The 21,918-nt window shown below is 36.3% G+C and overlaps 1 protein-coding gene across 10 annotated transcripts in view; it reads right to left on the bottom strand.

Annotated features, from left to right (window-relative positions):
* Positions 1-21,884, bottom strand: part of MRTFB (myocardin related transcription factor B) — an 80,056-nt gene extending 58,172 nt beyond the window's left edge. For 3 of the 10 annotated variants that reach the window (XM_054842516.1, XM_054842527.1, XM_054842528.1), the window contains exons 1-2: positions 21,766-21,882; positions 18,456-18,500 (exon numbers count right to left, since the gene is read on the bottom strand). The gene's annotated coding sequence lies outside the window, so the exon portion shown is untranslated. Of the gene's footprint in view, positions 1-13,569; positions 13,788-17,403; positions 17,424-18,019; positions 18,089-18,455; positions 18,501-20,316; positions 20,620-21,765 lie in introns of those variants that run through there. The other 7 variants (XM_054842531.1, XM_054842522.1, XM_054842518.1 and 4 more) reach the window with 6 other exon arrangements.
* Between the last annotated feature and the right edge of the window lie 34 nt (positions 21,885-21,918).

Genomic DNA, 21,918 nt, shown 5'->3' with positions numbered 1-21,918 from the left:
CACTACTGCTGCCCATACTCAACCTTAGATTTCAAACTTCAGGTACACTGAATATAAATACTGCACATGTTGGGGTGTGTATTTAAAGGTTAACAAAATGCAACATGTGTTTCAGTGACCATATCCAAAATTTTTCAAGTGTTACTTGATATTTTAAAAAACATCAAGATGGCAAAAAGTTATCATGATTACCAAACAACGGCCTACACTACAAAAAGGGGTAAAGCATCATGTTGCTGAAAGTGCCAATTTAGGAATCCGAAATATAAGCAAGTACTGCTTGATATATACCTCAGTAGAACAATTACAATGGTTAAGTGCATATTTTTCATTATTTTCCATAGTTACCAATTGGTGCTTTCACATTAAATGAAGACCCATTAACTTACTGTTATGCAAGATTTTCTTCTTTGTTCTCAGCTTTTAGAAACATAATTTACCCAGCTCTCATTCGATTTCCTGACATTACACTCTCCTCAAACTCCCACTCACCCATACAAATTAAGTACATTATTAACCAAGCAAGTCTCTTCAGAGTAGAATTTAAGTGAAAATTTAGCTGCTTATCTGCTTGTATTCACAGAATTTTATCCACAATTTGTTAGCTATGAGTTATGCCTTGGAGTCACTTTTCAAAGAGATTAAGCCACATTAGCTGTATTTATGCCATTAAATCCATATGAAATTAATAGAAACACCTTCTTGTACTAAAGGTTTAACAGTTACTATGCCACACGTTAGCTTTGGCTAACTCTTTTCCCCATGACAGATAACTAAATATCTTGCTTTAAATTAAACCAGTTTAACTTTCATCACTTCTGTCACCTCTTGCTGTTTTGCTCTAACACAGATGATATTGCTGATTGCAACTCTCAGATCCCAGTTTTTACTATGGTTTCATACAGCACACAAACCTGACCATTAGGAAACCTCTAAAACCAAAGTTCTCTAATGCACAACCGTAACCCTAGTTTGAAAGTTTCCAATTCACAATAAAGTCTCGGATTTTGCAAATTCCTTGTCTTAAATCTTTCGGATAAACAATTTTAAGCACGAAAAGTTGTTCATAAAAAAAAAAAAAAATTGCAGCAAGCCTAAACATCTACCGTTTATCCTTTACCATTACAGAATTTCACAGAAACAAGCCTCCAGGAAGCAAAACCAGAACAGGTTGTCGCATGCACATTGATATACCATGGCCGATGGCTTTTCTGTTTCCTCAAGCAGTTGTCTATACTGAAGGACAGAGCAGGATGAGGTCACCACACACTGTTGCATGCAGAAGGCCCTCTTTCAATTTTTTGCTGCAAGGGTGCTGCAAGCCCCTTTACCTGTAGGCTCTTAAAAATCCAGATATTTTCCCAAACGATCCTTTAACACTAGAAAAACACTAGTTGCTACATCATCTTTGAATGAAAGTCTAAATTCCTCAAATTCCTCAGTCATATCTCAAATCACATTTTACTCTCATTTCTTTTCATTTTTACTAATGAACTGCTACTGTATCAGACTACGGAAGTACTTTTGAGTTTAGAACAATGAATTCTCTTGACCTTCCTCAAAAAAAGAAAACACACACCTCCACCCAACATTTATAAGGGTTTTTTTGTAGGGGCAAAAAAAATATCTGTGACATACATCAAGATCTGGCTCAGATACACTATGATTAATGAGAGCTCCTTACTGAATCAATGAACAGAACATCTAAACAATACTATAAAGATGACAAATTGAATACTTGCAATAATGAAATATGAATAATTAATTTGATTCTTCTCTCTCTTCATTAGAATCTAAAGGGGAATTCAGCTGCTCAACTTTCTAAAAAGAACTTCTCAACTTAGCATCCATGAAATTACTAGTTTGTCTTAGGCATAACGTTTTCCTTATTGATTGACAAAATAATTCTGAAACTTACATAAAAACAATTTTTGTAAATAACCTTCCAAAACAAAACAAAAAAAAGCCAAGAATAATTTTAAAAAGAGACATCTCTATATAAACAACCTATTTTTACACTGTTGTATGTATGAGATAATAAACCACCACTAATTTTTAGCACACTCATTTTAACTGCTAGAGAAGACGCATACAATTGCTTTATCATCAGCTGGTGGTTACAACCAGCGGCATTTACTTCACATGAAATTAGATTTAACATATGCAGAACATCTCCCATCTGTCTTCAGTTTTCAAAAGTCGTATTTCATGCTGACATCTCTAAAATAACTGATTGTTTGGACATCAGCAATTCAAACACAAAAAGCAGTAGGAGAAAACATTAGTTCACCTTGATTAAAATCAAACCCTGTACAATAAAAACTTTATCCAGCCATCATGTGCAAAAGTGAGAAACTTATCTCATTAGTACCATGATACTATCACATTTTATATTAAAGATATCACATTTGCCTCCCCTTTCTATTTGAATACCCCTCAATCTTGAAGAATTATTTCATATTTGCCATCTGCATTTACAGATCGTAACCATTATCTATGTAACCCCTGACTTAAGTAGACCTATAAACAAAAGTGTATTAATAACACAACTGAAACTCAACAGCAAAAACATGTACAGAAAAAAATACAATTAAAAAAATCCATACTATTAAAGTCTCAATATTCTACTCTGTATAATCCAAGAAAGCACCATTTTATACAAGGCTAATCTGACAGACAGAAATCAGTTGTCACTTCAGGGGTTTCCACTCCCTTCCTTGAAACTAAAACATCTAAAGGTTTATTAAGTTGTATGAACCATCATTCTATTTGGTATGAAAAACACTTCTACTTATAAAGTGTTGGAAAGTATAATACCATTTTATTTGTAGCAACTAAACCAGAACTACTCCATTCTTCCAACAGTCCCAAAAGATTTCAGGTTTGGGGGTATTTTTGTTTTGTTTTGTTGTTGGTTTTTTTTTTTTTTACACAGAATTCAGCAAAATGTTTAAGAGTGGTATAGTGAAAACTAGAACAAAATTATTTTCCTGCTTTACCTTTGGAATAAATTACCAAAACAGAATATGCACCAGCACTGCAAGCAAGGCTTTGGTGCACATTTATCTGACAACTGCACAGAAACAGTGTTCCAGTACCGGCAAAGGAGAACTCCTGTACAGTGTATGAGCCTTATGTAAGTGATCTCACAGATTGTAGGTGGTTGCTATCTTTCTTAACTACTGAAGACAAACGCTTCTTTTATTTTTAAACATTTTATCTTCAAAAGACAAAGTATTTTTTCTCAGAAAAATCTTGGAGAGGGGGGAATACATACTTCCCTGCCACTTGAAACACTAGAACTGGTATTTTATTTGGCACAAACTGAAATCTGGATGACACTTACGTAGTAAACCAGCTTTTATTTTAGAAATCTACTTGAAAAAACAGTTCAAGAATCACAGCGCATTCAAACTCTGGCCAAGTCAAATGGCTGACCTTAACACTGCTTCACTCATTTACACCTGCAGGGAACTCCGGTCGCTATACACAGTGCAGTATCAAATTATGAATATTCACACTGGATTAGGTATTAGCAATACCAGTCTCCTGTACAGAATTTATTACAGAATCATGGTGTGAACAGCAGCAGTCAAATCACCTAGATTTAAGTTCCTCCATTTGTAGAGCTCAGTAAAATTTTAAATGAGATAGCAGTTTGTAATACACCAGAATCTTTAGCAGGAAGAATACTAGAACTGCAAAATGCTGGGTTTGGTGTGGTGTAGTTTTGTTTGGTTTTTGTTCATTTGTTTTTTTGCAATGTGTCAGGAAACAGTAAAAAAAAAAAATCTAAAAAGCTTAAGCACCGCATCCAGCAGGTTAGCTTAAGAGTTGCCAACAAAGGTCATTTGCTTGGATCTCCTTGTCCATGCCTACAAAGACTTGAAAATCTGTACAGTGGGGACGATGATCTCTAACGCTGGAGTGGTAATAAGCATTTAGAGGACTGTTACGGTTTCAAATATTCCCTCAATTTGAACAGTAGGCATTAATGACTTGTATCTGAGATAATGTGCTAAATCACAATACAAGACTAACTTGGAAATTCCTCCATCTCATAAAAGGGCAACAACTATGCTTTCAGAATGCAGCTGGCTCTATTAAGTGCACAGATATACCTAGAACAAACTTCCTTTCTAATCTTCAAATTAGCTGAGTCCCAGTGGTCAGACCCTTGGAATGCTCTGTACCTTTTTTTTTTTTCCCCCCCACAGGATCAACACAAGTAAGACTTGGACATAAACATTCAAAATACACAGGAACATGTAGCTCACTGAACAATATGGTAACTAAGAGACTCATTTCCCAGAGAGAAGAACTGGGGATGAAATACCTGCTTCGGAGAGGAAAAAATGCAGTGTTTTAAAGGATGACTCCTCTTGACATGCTGCCTATCAGCAAACAGTAAAAAAAAAAAATTAAGAAACAAATAGTAGGGTTGGCTGCATCTCAAGTTAGTTCCTGGAGCAATACCAAATTTAGGTGTCTGCCACAAAGACAATAATGCTCCTTAGTCTAGTATATAATGGTTTCTCTCTGACCTCTAAAATGCAGCGTATTCTATTTGGTAGACACTAGCACATATCGTATATGCACAATTTCATTTCAGCTGTGCTTACATCCTATTATATGTCTGAGATCTTATAAAATTCCTACATGAAAAGCTATTGGGGTTCCCTTTATAATTGTTCTGAATACCTTTTTCTGCAGGTCCATACACAATTTTTCCCCAAACTCTAAAGTCTACTTACATTTCATTACAACACTGAAATAATAACAGCAACAAAAACAACAATAGCAGCCGCAGCTCTGGAAATACTTACAAAGTATCTAAAAGCCACTTAAAGCTATTCCTCCAAATCACCAACCTCTTACACCAAGTCTCATATTTCTGTTTTTAAAATAGTAAAGATGTAAAAAAAAAAAAAAAAGTCTTTTGCATTTAGCACTGCAATTTTAACAATAAACTGTTACAGAAAATTTCTTTTGGCTTTTTTCTTTTTTCATTTTCTCAGTAGGTTTCAAATGCACTTACTGAAATAGCATAAATAGCATTTAGAACCAGTAAAGATGAATATATGACTAAGTACAAAATGAACAAACATGGAAAGTAGTTGCTATTAATAATCACCCAGATTATCAACAAGTTAACTGAATATGTTCATCAAATTCATTTTTGACATTCATTATTTCACTGATTGGAGAAAATCTCTCCACTTAAGTTTGCCCCTGTTGCAAGAACAACACTTATACTGTTGAGACTTAGCCCCCTCATTTCGTGTATTCCACAGTGGATTAAAAGACCAAAAGACAATTTTCATGTAAAAAAGTTTTGAAAATATTCAGCTCTTCCATTATTCCACTTCACACAGTATGATGCTGTTCCTTTTCCCAAAGAGAAGCAGCATCAACACTGCTGACAACTCAGTGTTGCTTACGACTTCTGCAGTTAGTTTCTCACACAACCTCTCATTAGAAGTATTTTGGATACGATATATGAACTTAGAAATTAAAACTGACGTTAAATGATTATATTGAAAGAAAAATTGCAATCCTGCAGTTAAAATACAGTGTTGATATATTAATGAAGATAAATTTTGTGGTAAAAAACACAGCAACAAGGACTTAAATCATACAGCTATTTTTACAAAGGTAATTAGACAAAAGCAGAAAAAGATGAGAAATACCAATGGCTGACTAACTATGAGTAATCATCTTGGATTACGCATTATCAGAAACTCATTGTTACTATTCATTTCTTTAAAAAACAGTGTGCAGAAATACATGACAGAACTGAGGTCCTGTCAGGCTTCTCGCCATACCAGCAACTGGAATGACATGCTTCTTAAGGGAGCATGGAGTTAAGACTGGACTGATTAATATTTCAGGTATGTTTTCCTCTTATTAATAAGTTACTGAAATTAAATTTTTGTAACTGTCTACTCTAGCTAAATTAATAGCACTGAACAGACACTAGAAGTCCTCTAGAAACTCATTTAACACTTTTGCATATTTCTATGACGATGCTACACTGATACTCTACTAATTCTTAGAAGGAAATCTTTAAATTTTAAGTCTTCAGACTGATTAAAGCCTGAAAAGAAGTAAGCTACACTAGCAAACACACACCACGAACTAGGTAAAGTATAGAAAATTACTTATATCTGGACAGAGGCAAGGGATGAGTTCACAGAATACTAGATGATACATTCCTTTCTGTACCATCTCCAGGAAAAAAAAAAATTTAAAAAAGGCAACTTATTTGTAATGGGAGATGTGGCCTGCTAAGTGCCAATTAATTATCAGGCAGAGAGTGTGGGTCTGTGATGAACAAAGGCAGCCTCCCACACCTCCCTTAAAGCCTGGGGAAGCTAAAGCTTACCCTGTTGCTGTGTAGGGCCATACAGATGATTTACTTAATTTTTTCACATTACAGCCTTCTCAAAACTAACCTATTCAAATAGCATTGGGTAAAAATCATCCGGGCTTGACATAACCCTTCAGTGGAAAGGATACAACTCATAGGAATGTTGTGAAGGTTACTGTTTAAATACTTCAAGGTTTCATAAAAATGTTTTAAGTAGATATATTACAATTACCTTCTGCGTTCACACTTCGTGGGCTTTAAAATGGTCATTAATAATAAAATTTATCCAAGATGCTAAACTTCTTACAAATATTTTAAGTAAAGCAAGCCAAGGTTCAACATGCATAATATTCCAGTCACTAAAACGAAACCAATCTCTTCAGATGGAAGTAATGTTTAAATTGTTTACCAATTACATAAAAAAACTTTTCAAATCTACCATCTTCCTTTAAGAAACAGTTATGAAAATAACTTTCCAGCATGCACCAAAATGAATAAACAAATGGTCTGATGGACCAAACGATAGAGTCTAGCATTAGCTGCCTCTTAAAGATAATACATGGTCAACAACCTCCTTCTTTAAAGAGTAAGAACTGCTTTGTTACCCTATCATGTCAAAGACAGATATGGTCACCTAGGTAGTGGTACGAGCTATTTGAAACCAAGCATCAAAGCTAGCAACTATTAATCCATCCAGATAACCCAGAACATCTTTTAATATACCTTCTACTGACACAGTGCTTTATAAGTAGAAGACACATTGTGCTTAACTTACAGTACAGTAGTTTGTCATAGAAAGTTCATAAAGACTTAACTCATGTTGAAAACTCTGAATCACAATAAGAAGATATGTTATTTCATCTACAACTAAGTTCGTCCCTCCTAACAGCTGCTACCTGAGCACTCAGTAGCAACAAGAATTATGGCAACAACACCTGAAAATATAATAGATAAACTTTGTCCTATGACTTGTCATAAGTAAAGGACATCCAGATACAGTCTTCAACATTTTTTTACTTTTAATCACCTTAGCAGCAGACATAATTTGATTTAATCTCCTCTTTCTTGTGGATATTCTTAGTCAACAATGCTCATATTGAGGCACCGCTAAATCATTCAGCTGGATTAACTTGATTGAATAAACACAGAGCTGTTACAGCACATAGCCTCACTAGTTCTATTAAAATAAACAACTTCATGTTTTACCTTTAAAGTATTTTGATGAAGTAATATCTTGTTTAGATGTTACACTCATGCACACACTGTGCATGGAAATATGTCATTTGCAAATGCTCAGAAAAATCTAAAGATGACATTCCTATTTTTCAGTCTATGAACATGAGGTTGATTGTCAATATTTTACAATTGCTTTAATACTCTACTAAAATTTAAAATGCCTGTATTAACAGTGGCAGCAAATAAATTTAGGCTCAGCTTAGAAAACAACACAATGTCAGTTTTATAATACCTAAATATAGCAAGAGAAAGAAACAATGCTTCTAGTTTCTCATCCTCGCAGATCTGTGCATATTTGAATTAAATCTCTTTTTTCCAATAAATCAGGTGACACATCATTTCAGAAGCAATTTATTTTAATTCCCATTTAAAAACATTCAAAAGTTCTTAATATCAATTTTAATATGAAGTGCTTAGCAGTACTGTTCAAGTAATTCCACGATCAACTTGCATATTTACCCGCCAAAAAGCAAGTTAAGTTCTTCTGGACTATGGCAGAACTTTGTGGAAGGAATTACTAAGATAACATGTGCTCCATCATCTTCTGTGGCCAGCAGACATAAACAGTGTAGCCAGCAGAATCTATTTATGTAATTGAAGTTGACAACATATTAAAAAAAAAAAATCAACACACAAATGTTCATTTTGGTATGATAAAAGCACTTGATAGCTTAAGTCTGGAGTAAGGGTCAAATATTTATATTAATACATCATACAATTTCTTAAGATTTTAGTGCCATGTCCTAGAAGTGAGCATTTATTTAAAAAAAGGAAGAGAAAACATACAGAGCTTTTTATAAGAGGTGTTCTGACAGTTCAGAAAATAATCAATTAGTAACCTTTATCAATAAATCTGATCATAATCTTTAACAATTCCTTTATGTGTTCAGAGTCCTTCGATAGCCATAACGTTGATCTATTTTAAAAATGAATGTTGGTAGAGCATCTAAGGCATTTCAGAAAAGGTTAAATTATTCCATGATTTCATTTGTTTGCTTAGCTACTTCAAGATGTATCCCATTTATGACTAAGCTGCAGGTGCTATTCTGTTTATTTTACTGCCTGTAAACCAAGCCCTTGAATTGAACAAAGCAAGGAAAGCATTAGGATTCAAGTCAAAGAGGAAGGAACTGCAGGACTGTTTCCTGTTGAACATGCTACTTTCTACCTTCCTTCATAAATATGACTGAACATTACACAATCGTTTCTATAATGAAATTTCTCAAAAAAGGTAAACTTTACTTCTTTTTATTTCCAGACACTGTTACCGAGATTAGCAAAATTTTATTATAATATTTGATGTACCAAAGACTGATATTTGACCTCTTAAAAAGATGCAATCAACTTCTATAGGACAGAATTTCACTTATTATTCACATTCAGCAATAAACTAAATACTCATTAGACATGAATTCAAAATAATGTAGCATAATTAGGGATTACTGGCAACTTCAATTTAGGGGATCTTACAAATATCAAAATGATTATGTCTGAACTGCAACTCCGTGCACACACACAGATGATACTCAGTTAAGTTGTCCCTACTCATAACCTTAGGACAACTTGGAAAACCTCTCCTTCACAAACCCTTTGCTGCATATTGACTTGTACCAACACAGCTTCTTTCAGATATTAACAATGCAAACAGTAACTTGAATCAGCTCCCATGGAAACCAGTAAACTTGTTGCTCTTAACTTCTGAAACTAAAACTTGTAAAGTATAACCCACTAATGGACAAAAGAAAAACTTAAAAAGCTGACAGATTAATATTTAAATGAAAAAAGATTAAAATCAACATTCTGTACATCTTAAGCAGCAGCTATTTACCATGTGTTTTTTATTTGATTTACATTACATGCTTATAGTTCACCGAAAATATTCTCTTTTCTTATTTATGATCACATAACCTTCCTGTAAAAAGCACAGCAGAGCATTATGATACGTATTTAATGGTCCCAAATGACTGGTTTTACTTCGCAAGTTATTAGAAGTATTTAATCTTCTCCTCTCTCCTATTTCCTTTAACTGGAAAGAAAACAGAGGCCTAGTACCAAATGATTACCATGTCTAACTTAAAAGTTCATGAGACCATCTTTTCTTTTCAACAATCTAATTTACAATGGATGATGTGACACATTTTGAATAGCAACAAAAGTACAATTAAGGGCTAATTAAAGAAGGTGATAGAAATTTTAAGACTATTTTTGTATAGTGCTGCTGTCCTGCTTAGACAAAACCATTGGGTGAGCTACATCCATAAGATTTTGAAGGCTCCCCTAGCGTTCCCAAAGATAAAGCAATGAGCTACGTACATTAAATACATGCATTCATCACGTGCATGCTGTGTGGGTACGAGTGCTCATCTTTCTCAACTAAAAAGAGGCAGCGACACAAAATTTTGGCAGTCCCATAATACCATTTTGTGCTATTACCAACTCTTCTACTCAGTACATAAGTTATTCACCATTGTAATTGTCATTACCCTAGAGTCAGAATGAGGTCAATATGCTTCCCATTTCTTATAGCCAAAGCTGCTACTGGAACTGGGCAAATATGTTTGTTTGGCTTAAAAGTATTACTTTATATTACAAACTTTAAAAAGCACTTAAAAGGGAAAGAGCACAGTCATTCCATCACTTATATACCAGCTAACGTTTAGATTCATGGCTTCAGGAAGATGACCTCTTCCCTCCTCAGTCTTCAACTAATGCTTTGTGCAAGTTACGCCTACCGATACAGCAGGGTTAAAGAAAGTTATTACACCTTACCTGGAAGCAAATAGATCAAAGTGTCATATTACATTTGGTAGCAGTGAACCACTGCTCAACTGCTCATCTCCCACATTGTATTAAGTGACCTATTTTTTTCTACAACAGTGACAAAAGATCAGAATGTGAATGCAATTACATCATTTGTAATAAATATACACCTTGCAGTATCCTCTCAAGAATTACAGTGGGGTTTTTATAGATACAATAAGGATGCGTAGTAAAGTAATGCTAAATTCCATGCATTTAAGCACAGACTTTCAGGTAGGAAAAAAAAATCCCAAACCACAAAACCCCAACCCCGAACCTCCTAAACACTCAAAATTAAGCATGAAGATATACCACAACCATAATATTATAACTTTAAAAGAAAAATAAATAAATTTTTATTAAAAGACAAAATAATATTCTTTACTAAATGAAAGCCAAACTTTTACTTCTCAAATCAAGAACATCTCCACTAACAAGGCCAATAGTACTCTCTGTGAACAGGATAAGATCACAGGAAGGAATATCACTTACTGTTTCTTTATAAATACAGAACCAAGATCATAAGCGATCAAGCTTAATCCCCAGATCAACACCCATATTCTAAAATAACTAGAAAAAATATGCTATTAGTATGGTGTCTCAAAACTCTAATGTTCTAAACAGTATAATGCTATAATCCACAGTCCATGCCCTCAGTGCTTTAAGGACCAATTTCTCACGATCTCCAAAGCTAAAATGAACTTGAATTCCATTTTCCACGCTGAAATTAGCTAACGACTAAGAAGGCAGAAACTCTGGGTCAGGAGAGTTTACGTTGCCTAAGGCCCCTTTCAAAGAAGCCTTCTTATCTGTTAAACCATTGTGTGTTCCAGTATTTCATTCCCTACAAAGCTGCTTGTTTAAAAATAAATAGAGATAGATGGTAACCATAAAATTGTTTACAGTACATTTCTGCAAAAATTTCTATGCCTAACAGTGGTAAATTCTGTATTTCTTGGTATTTTCTCTTAATAAAACTTGAAGTGAAAAAAAGCGCCATTAAACCTTCCCCTTATGAAACAAACATCATTCTCATCTCCCTCAGTTATCAAAGAGAGAAAAAAGTCCTCTGTTTATGCAGAAATGGCAGTAACCAAGAATAAGCTGATCAAGAAAGAAATAATGGCATTCAGAAGTACTTAAAAATCTCAGAACCACTCAACAGAAAGTTAATAAACATAGAAAAAAAGGCCTCTTGTACTCAAAGATATAAATTTCACATGTGTGGACTTAAAAATGAGAAAGCCTGGCTGCAAAAAAATTGTTTCCTTCACTAAGATGAATTATTTCCAAAGATCATCTTTAAGTAAAATAATATTCAGAAATTTATGACAAAAGTAGTAACACAAAGAATCAATTTCACACTGATGAGTGTAAAAAACCAGACTGTCTGTAAACCCCTCCCTACCCACTCCCAATTTAAAGAACAGGATATTTCTGAATTAAAAAGGAAGAGACACTGAAGTCTGCTGTACTAATATAGAAAGCTCCTGTGCAACACTGTCTTATTATTACAAAACTTAAACAGCTCTTACTAAAGGTTATTCCTCAATTCAACATAGAATACCTGCCACCACTGGAATATAAATAGTTATTGATTAATTAGGTCCAATGGTATAGTGACTAAATATAGGACATTTCTGTTAGAACCACCAAGTCCACTTGCAATTGTGTGGACTGACAAAATCACCAGTCCCTCAGATGATTTTCACCACCCAATTTCGGGTTATGATGATCCTGTCTGCACTGCTGGGTCAGCTGTTGGCATAGATGCTCCTTATCCACAGAGCGCTCCATCAGCCTAACGAGTTTGAACCGAGTTACCTTTGCTAACTTGGCTAACATGAACTGAAATGGTTTAGGAGAAGAAACATGAGCAGGCAGAAATCTCTGATAGGGTGGAACGAGAGGCTCCACCAACAGACAACGTGCATCATCTTAATCATGTTTCAGTAAGTTATGTGGCTGAATAGTTCTCTCCCCTCAGCTGAAAATGTACTTCAAACGTGGAGCAAACTTCATGAGCTTCAGTAAGGCAAAAAAAAAAAAAAAAAATCCTTAAAACACAGGCTGAAATACTTTTAATGTATTTTCCCAATACCCTTCTGCATAATGGTAATGAAAAAGCTCTTACTTAATGTTTCATGAACACATCAAAACTAGAATAACAGTCAATTTACAAACTCATGAGCCTAAAAATACTTCAAGCCATAATTTCTCTCCTACATAATAATTTTATTTGTATGCTAGACATTTTTGGTCTTCAGCAGCATAACGGAATATATACTTGCTTTAGTATTCCTTCTAATATGTAGGATATTTCCATCATTTAACAGTCATCAAATATAATGTATTAGGGTAAGTATGTTTCAAAACACTTTGGTTAGATCCATTTACTAAAACACACAATGTATTTAATCATGAACAGGTCAGTAAAAAAAGGGCTATAAAATCTATGCAATGCCACTCTTTCCTCAAAGATACATTTCTTGAACAGTGTTAAAAATATTTTTGCAAAAAAAAAACCAAACAAAAAAGTACAAAGTTTCATTAGAACCCCTGTTGGAAAACTACTGACAATCTGATGAAAACAAGATATTCATTAGATATTATCTGGTCAGATACAATTACTATAGCCCGGGTTTTTTGGTGGGGTTTTTTGTTTGCTTGCTTGGGTTGGGTTTTTTTTACTTATTTTCATTATTTCTTTTATATCATCAGATCATAGTTCATTTCTTCCCCAGATCATTTCAGTACCTGCTTTCCTTCTTGATTCCTCTTCCTGATTTATTTTTTTTCTATCCTCCATGTTATCAGTAAGTCACTTCCCATCTCAGCTTCCACTTTACCCATCAAAAATGCTCTGTATACCAACCTTCCTCAACATATATTTTCTTCTCTTGACCATGTTCCTCAGCCAGCCAGCATAAGGCTTGGCTTAGGCTTTCAAAAGCCTATGTACAGATGGCAAGACCCACAGACAGATAAAAGAGATACTATGGAATTCTATCTTTTGAACTACCTTCTGGCCCCATTACCACCTCAAATATTTGAGAAACAGTAGATTTAGAACTGCGCCTATGTCACAGAGCCTAGAACTGAGCCTCCAGTCAACTATCAGTCTGGTTTAATCTGCAGAAAAGGAGAGAACGGTATGTAAGTACCTTCTAATGTTCTATCCAGCCTCCATTTCAGATTTCTAGTTTGTCTTCTTATTGCCCAACTTTGCTCCTGCTCGGAACTTTCTGAGGGCAGAGAAAGATGAACTATTGGCTGAAGTAGGTTGTTACCATCTGCATTTCACCCTTTCCCAGAGATTCCACCTTTCTGTTTTCCCAGGTGTGCACGATGAGTTTTTAAAATCAGGCATATTTTACAGGACCTGGTAAAAGAGCAGTCAAATGGTTAAAGTGGCAGAACAGAGGAAGGGTGGAACATCTGGCAGAGGAAGGAGGGAGTCATTAACCACTCAACTTGGACCTACTGAAGCCAGAACAGTTTGCCTCACCATGCTGATCCGATTCCAGAAGAAATCACCAATTACACTGTGTAATTCATAAAAGCAAAGAAAGTTGGTTGAAACCATCTACAGACGTAGAGTGAATTTATTTAAAGCTTGATTCACATTAGAAGATTTATAGTTTCTGTAACCATAAAGGTGATTTACACTTTGAGGAAACTGATACCATTTGCTCCATAAAGCCTTTATCTTACATCAAGTGAAAGTATTTGAGTGCTGCTGTGTTATTTGACGTTAACGTAAAGAAGCATTATTGTAAATAACCCATACAAATTCAGAAATAATAAAGACTGTAAAGTAGCAACTTCTCTTGAACTAATTATTTACTAGAAACACAGTAAGCACTACCCTCATAAACAGGACATCAAAATCCTTCTGCTGTACTCCAAATACAATTACAGCATGTAATACATTAACTAGAAAATGGTGAGGGTTTCAGTCATTCCTGTAGCTTCACACACAGTTGTGTGATGATGTTGTGATCATTCTCAGTATTTACCTAAATTATATAAGCCAAACCAGAGAAACATTGGCAATTTTTAATGAAATAACAGCAAGTACCAGACAAATGACCTGTTAACTGTCCAACTTTGCTTTTGGAGCAGTCCCTCAGTATTCGGTGATAGCAAATATTATTAGCACTTTCACTATTTGCAAATTGTATTTAAGTTTTGGATTTCTTATCTGGAAAAAACCTTACTTCAGGGTTTGTAAAAATACATTAATCAGTACGAGTTCATCTACTCCTCTGGAGTACAAGCATTAAATTCTGCAATTTTAGTAAACCCCCCCACACTTTGTAATCGTGAAAAACTTAAAAATGAGAACTGACATACAAACACACAGCTTGACTGTCAATTTTGCATTCAATTTCATAGCAAATGCTGCTGCACAGTGACACTAAATCAGTAAGAGTCTGAATTTATCTATTTTCAGAATTTTCTTACTAGGAGCGTACATAAATTTATTTCCTTCTGTTGGATGCGAAGCAAGCACAAGTATAACCATGAGAGGAAAATGTGTGAACAAGCATACTGCCATGCAAAAAACTTATTGATCTGAATTTATAGAAAATCTGACACATCACTACTAAATGGTGCCAAGAGCGGATTCAAAAATATTTTTTAAATTATTTCCTAATTCACATATACTTAGTATATTTATAAGGCTTTTGTTAAAGACTTGTAAACTGTGTGTAAATATATGTGTAAATATACTAAGTATATTTATAGAGAGTATAGCTGTACAAAGAGTACAATTTACATATCAAAAAACATTAAGGCATTTCCTTGGTTACCTGTCTTGAGTTGGAAAGATACTTTTAAGATGATATTTTTTCAAGACACAATCCCAGCAAATAACCTACCAAGTAACATGGTATCATAACGAAAAAAAAAAATGCTCCAAAATAGTCAAGAGAGATTTATTAGTCCATTCAAAACCTCCTAAAATAATACACAAATGGTACAATTCAGACCATCCATAATGAACATGAAGGTCCCGTTAATTTCTATATAGTAATCTCAGCATATTCAGTAAGCTCCATTTTAAAAATACACACATTCCGAGGCCCTCGTCTGCCTGATTACCACCAAAGATTATAAAAGCACAGACTCCTTTGCTGTCACACTTCCAAAGTTATTTACATAAAAGAATGAAACGTGCTGAGAAAGATGGCTAATTCACAACATACAAAAATATTGATAACGCATACAACTTATGCAGCGTTTTAAAACAAAAAGTGAGATTAAGGGTGACATCACATGTTCTCTCAGATAACATTTAAGTATAAACACTAAGACCATAATTCACAATTTACACAGAACACCCATCAATCTCAGAGATTACCTATACACAAAATTGACTGCCTCGATAACACTGTGATGGAAGAAGGAATATATCCACCACAATGACACTCATACACAGATTTCTTTCCTTATGTTAAGTCACAACTATTACTTTCCTAAAGCTTTATTTACACGTGGTTCTAAATCCTGAAAAGCTTTAGGCGTACGTTCAACTTTGTGCAACCCATTGAGTCTCGTAAACACATGCTTAAAGCTTTGCTGGATCATAGCTTTACCAAACAATACATTTTCATTTGTAAAAACGGGCAACAAAAGTAAGGATTGTACTAGCAATGTAATTAGACAGAATGTCCATAGCTGGAATTCTATGTCTCTGTAATTTTTTTTTTTTTTTTAATACGAAATATTGGGAAACTTGCCACTTCATGAGACATAAGAACTATGTATGGATATTAACCGGACTTGACTGGAACACACTAACAATTTGAACTCTATTTTAATGAGTTTCTCTGCTTAATTTTTATGAGCTCTTTTACATTTATAATAATGGATGACTGGCAAAGTAATTTTAATGTATCTAGAATTCTTAATCAAGTTTTCAGCAATTGTTCCCTAGCCTTCCAGCAGACTTCTAACATTAGAAACAAAACATGGAAATAAAAATACAGTTGTCCATTCTTTTCAGGAATATAAATTAGGGCTAATTATCTTGTAAATTCACAGTTTGAGAAGGGTAGAAAAAACAGGGAGGTTTGTCTTTTTGTCTTTATTTTTAGTGTTTTGTTAATTTGTGTTTTATTAGTTGGTGTGAAGATCAAAAACGAGCTTAACTATGACTTCTCTCTCACGTTGTTGCTTTTGGCGTCATGCCCAGGTTTAAGCCAGTTTTCAAACATTTAATTAATGGCTTTAGCCAAGTACCCAAATATGAAATCTTAAAATACTGTCTACTGAGTCAATGGTCACAGAGATTCAGTCTATTGCACAAGTGCAAAACTGTTACATTAACATCTGGATTTAATAACAGTAATCTGAACACTATTTAATAAATTTTGTAATGTGCATTTGCTTTGGAGTTTCAGGATATGGAAGATTTTTGCGGCTGGGGCTTCAACAGAGCCTCAACAACACTGAAGAGTAGTATTACAGCAGCTGTCAATCTTTACCACAGAAGAAAAGTTTGAAAAAGTTTTATTCCATAATTAATATTGTGCGATTTAGGCTCTTAAATTTCAGGTGATAAAAATGCTGAAGAAACAATGCCAGGAATACTGGTTCACTATGTTCAATGCTGCACAGAATAATTTCACTTAAAGAAGCAAACATGAAACATTCGTGGTTGTTAAGAACAAATAGGCTTAATGTCAGTTGTTGATCTCTTTTTTTTTTTTTTTTTTTTTTTAGGCATGCTGCTAAAAAAAAGCTGTAGATATATTCACAGTAAGAAACAAAGGTTGCAGATTTACTAAACCAGGACATGAAGTGAACTGATTTGCCAAGTCTAATCAAACCTACTCTTCTTCATGCACCCTGAATGCAACCCAAAAACACACCTTACCTTCAGGTTAAAGGTAGCTCCCCTACCTTTTAAGTGCTTCCAGTTGCTAATTTTTTGCCTAACACTACAGCTCTGGGATTTGTTGAAATACATCGGTGCTCCAGATACATACCACCTTCTGCATATCCAGAATGTTTTGTACATCTTGCTGTTCCTTCCATTCTTAGCCATGAAAGTTGTGTGCAGTGTCTAGCTTTTTCTGCAGAGGTGAAGCCAATGCTCTGTTTCATCTTAGAGGGGCCCCAGTAGAAATTATCAAGGAGCCTTTAAGCTTGATATTCTGTCTCAGTTATTCTGAAAATAAAACAACCCCTCCCACTCCCCCAACAAAGCCCTTTTTCCCATACAAAAAGATGGGGAGGGAGGGGGCAGGATCAGAATTTTCACCATTTTGGTACCAGCTGAACATCAGAGGCACACAGTTACAAAACTGAGAACGTTTTAGTTGACATAACCTAAGTTGCATATTTTACTAAGCTACTCGAGTTCTCTCCTAGTACCCACTGAAACAGAATTCTATCAGCAGCCATTAAACATTTAGTTACTCCCTTCGAGAAAGAAGTTTCCTCATCTAGAACCGGATTTATTTAATCAAAAAATACATTGGGTCTGGTGGTAGTTTGGAAATGCTGTTAGGTGCTATGGCGTTATGCTGATACTAGCCTGAGTCACTGCAGAATAATTGTTAAAAAAACCCAAAATGCTATATAGGCCAAAGTTTTACCTACCAATATCAAAACTATTAACATTTAGAAAAAGTCTAACATAATCTGTGAAGGCTTTCAAGCGTGACACTCCTTTAAAAAAAGAGAAAATATTATTTAACCAACATAAGAAATAAATATTTATATTTATAAATAATAATTACTATTAACATTAATATTTATAAATATTAAGTCAAATTTCTAAGAATTTATTAAAAACCACATCAAATGGCAAAGCAAAAACATCACAATAACTTGCTCTGAGCTTATGTAACATAGGTACTACATTATCCTCAAATTCCTGTTTGTATGAGAACATGTGTCTTGGAAAAACTTCCATTTTAACAGGATTATAAAAACAGCACAATTTAAAGCAATGCACTGCTCACTAAAAAATAACAGCTTCATGAAAAAACCCTGTATTTACAAAGTTTTAATTGTTTTAAGATATAGCACTTACCTTGTATTTCTAGCCTCCTTCTACAGTGTCTGTTTCAGCACATTGCTGGTCAAAAGGAAAGTAAAGACAGGAAAAACAACAATCACAAAAATGTCACAAGGATCCTTTATTTTAAATCTTACATATTCTATTCCACCTAGGAAATTAAAACGTTACGAACAAGAGTGGCTCTTTCTCAGTTTTTGCAGTTATGTGATGTTAAAGTACCTTATTAAGTTAAAAATCCTTAAACTAATTTCAGTATGCTCTAAGCTCATTTTTAGCACCTTTCATATTACTACTCAAGTTCTAACACACTAATTATTTGTCTTTCCAGTTACCTCTGGCAAGAATAACAGCGCTAGAAGTGCATCTTCCACTCCTATTAACGCAACTACAATATATAAAACCAGTCCTAGTTCCTTCAAGCCCAGCTTGCATAATTCCTCACAGCTGGAATGTCTTCAAAGCACTTGGAAGTTTAAGTGCCAATTATATATCTATGCACTATAACTTCATTTAATAACAGAAATATATTTTCGTTTTCTATAGATTCTAATATGAAGGAACCTTTGTAAAGAAAAGGAAACTGTTCACAACCACATTTTGGCTTTTTGCTGTGACAACTCAAACATATTTGTTCCATCATCAACACTTCATTTATTAGTATATTTTAGACTATGTGTATACATACATGCATATAGAGACACATATGATTATGTCAATGGCAACCTACTGCGTACTAAATTTAGAAAAGTTAAAAATTAAAAATCACAGTTATCTTTAAGGCTGGCATTTATTGAATGACGTTTCATACCATACTAAGGAGGTTTTCCAGTTTTGGCTTTGAACTCATAGGTACCGCCCAAAAGGTCCCATGCATTGCTCAGCCACACAATGTTGCATTTGTTGTGAGATGAATCCTAACAGATGTGGGGTTTTGTCTTTTAAAGGACTGCATGCGCAATGGCTGAAGGGGATGTTATGGTTTCTATACATATCAGTGAAAGAGGTTAACAATTAAACATCTAAAAAACTAAACCAACATCAAAACACACAAGAGGAAGAGGTTACAAGACGGAACCGCCAATAAGGCCTAAAAAAAGAAATGGCCTACAATAAAAGGTATTCCCTCTTCCTTCCAATAAGTATTTGACCAGTAATCTAAACACTGTTAAAAAAAAACCCTCAAAAAAGTGCCACAACTAAGTACATTCCCTATCCAATATCATATTAATTCATAATTTCATCAATTATCTAATTTGATATTTAGGCTAACAAGCAAGGACTCCAATTTATTGAACATTTTTCACATATAAACACTGAATTTGGCTGATAATCTGTGTATTAACCTCCACGTTTAAAGCTTTTTTTGAGTAAGTCATTCAACAGAATCCCACAAATTAGAAATGGTAAATATTAAGGTGATTTTCATGTTACTGTATGACTGCTCCTAAAAATTCACCTGTGTCATTAAGTCCAGTTTTCTACATGTCTCCAAATACAGCTAAATTGTGAAAAGTTGTTCGTACTTCCAATAGCGTATTAAGGATTTTCAGCCTCCAGATGTTTTTGTTTTCTTAATAACTGGTGTGATTACCAGACAGCACTTTGTCAAGTTTTAAATGCAAGTTATACCACAAAATCGTAATTTGCCCTAACTAATTGAACAAGAAAGAAAACTTCAGAAAGGAACTAGATAAAGTGTCATACATTAAGAAAATAATTTTATTAAATGCTAGCTGTGGCTTTGTTGAGAGCTTTAAAATATCAATTAATACAAAACGTGGGCATTTTTCCATCATGAAAAGAAAGAGGTAGTGTGAGGAAAAAGAGTAATCACCTTCCCATAAACATGAACTTTAGAACATGCCGTACTCACAGGACGGTGCAAGCTGGTTCTTTTTCGTAAAAGCTGACTGATGTTAGTCTAAATCTTTTAGACATATTGACAGCAAAGTTATGAGATTTTTACGGTGCTGTTTGTGAAATACACATGAACTGATTCATGATTAAACTATTCACTTTATTTTATTTTAAATCCTGTAGTTTTTCATTCAGCTATATTGCCTGCTGCAGCCATGAAGTCCTAGTATTATCTCTTAGCTGCACTGATAACATAACAGCAGTTTTCTGCACTGCATACTTTGAAACCAATACAAAACCCATATAAATGGAATAAAGGCAAATGCATTTGCTGACACACAGGAAAGGCACTGCAGCACACCTCTTTACCTTGCTCCGTCCATTCCGCAGAACGTCACTCGCATAAGCGTTAACCGATTTACGTGCATCTGAGATACAGATGCATACATGTAATTGCTGCGGATGCACTTGTTATTTCACGTACAAAACTGATTAACCGAGTGACACCTAAAATCTATGTATCTGACAAGTAAGGAGCCAAACCCTCGAACAGTCCCTGGGCTAAGCGCAGCTGCTCTTCCAACAGGTAAGCGAACCTACGCTGTAGTCGCATGATTTAGGTGGTCAAGGCCAGAGGTCTCCCCTGCTTTGAGGGAGGAAAAGCTTTCATTTCACGACACGCGTTTTTAAGGCCAGGCCCCGCAGTTAAGCTTGTCTCCCCCCAGGCCCCATACCTCACCCAGGAGTTTGTGTGCCTTACTAAAAATATAGTAATAAAAAAAAAAATTAAAAAAAAAATCGGTGACTGCAGTGGAACACAAGGAAAATCTATCAGCGTCAGCAGGGCAGAAGCCGGGCTGGGCAGAGCTCCAGGGGAGACGCATCCCGGAGCACGACGCGAGAGGTGCCGGCACCAGCACTCTCGCTCCGGGCCGCCTCCACCTGCGCGGCCCCGCGGGGCGGGGGAGCCCCCACAGAGAGGCCCGGCAGGGCTGAGGGGACGCCGCCGCCACCACGTCCCCAGGAGCCGGCCCTGCGGCCATCCTGCCCTTCTCTGGCACGGAGGGGGAGGCCGCGGCTCCCGGCCCCCACCAGCGCGGCGAGCGGGCGGCCGCCCCTCCTGGCGCGGGGCCAGGCCGGCGAGGCACACTCCCACACGCCTCAGCCGCCGTAAGATGGCTCTGACTGCGGGAGCGGGCGGCCGCCCGCGGGCGGGGCCGTGCAGCCGCCTACCTAGGGGCCGGGCGGCAGCAGCTGGCCGGCGGCTGCCGCTCACCGCCCTCCGTCCCCCACCGCGGCGGCGGCCGGCCCGACCCCGCGGGCGCGGCACCGCTGCCATCCCGCCGCCGCCCCGCCCGTCACGTGACGCGCGCTCCCCCGCGGACCCCGCGTGGAGGAGCCCGGCCGGGCGGCGGCACCGTCCGCCCCCCCGCTCGCTCGCTCGCTCCCTCAGCCGCCCGCTCACCCTCGCTCGCCGCCGCCGCCGCGGACATGTCCTCTCGCGAGCTCTGCGGCCGGGACCGCCCTCGGGCGCGCGCCCCGGCGGTTGGCCCGCGGGCGGGGAGGCCGCGCGCGCTGGCGCTCTGCGGCCGCCTCACGCACGTGGGAGGCGGGGGGT

Source organism: Grus americana, chromosome 15 (genome assembly GCF_028858705.1).
Source record: "Grus americana isolate bGruAme1 chromosome 15, bGruAme1.mat, whole genome shotgun sequence".
Classification (NCBI taxonomy): domain Eukaryota; kingdom Metazoa; phylum Chordata; class Aves; order Gruiformes; family Gruidae; genus Grus; species Grus americana.
Note: the sequence above shows the minus strand (reverse complement) of the source record. Positions and strands in the feature narration are given on the sequence as shown.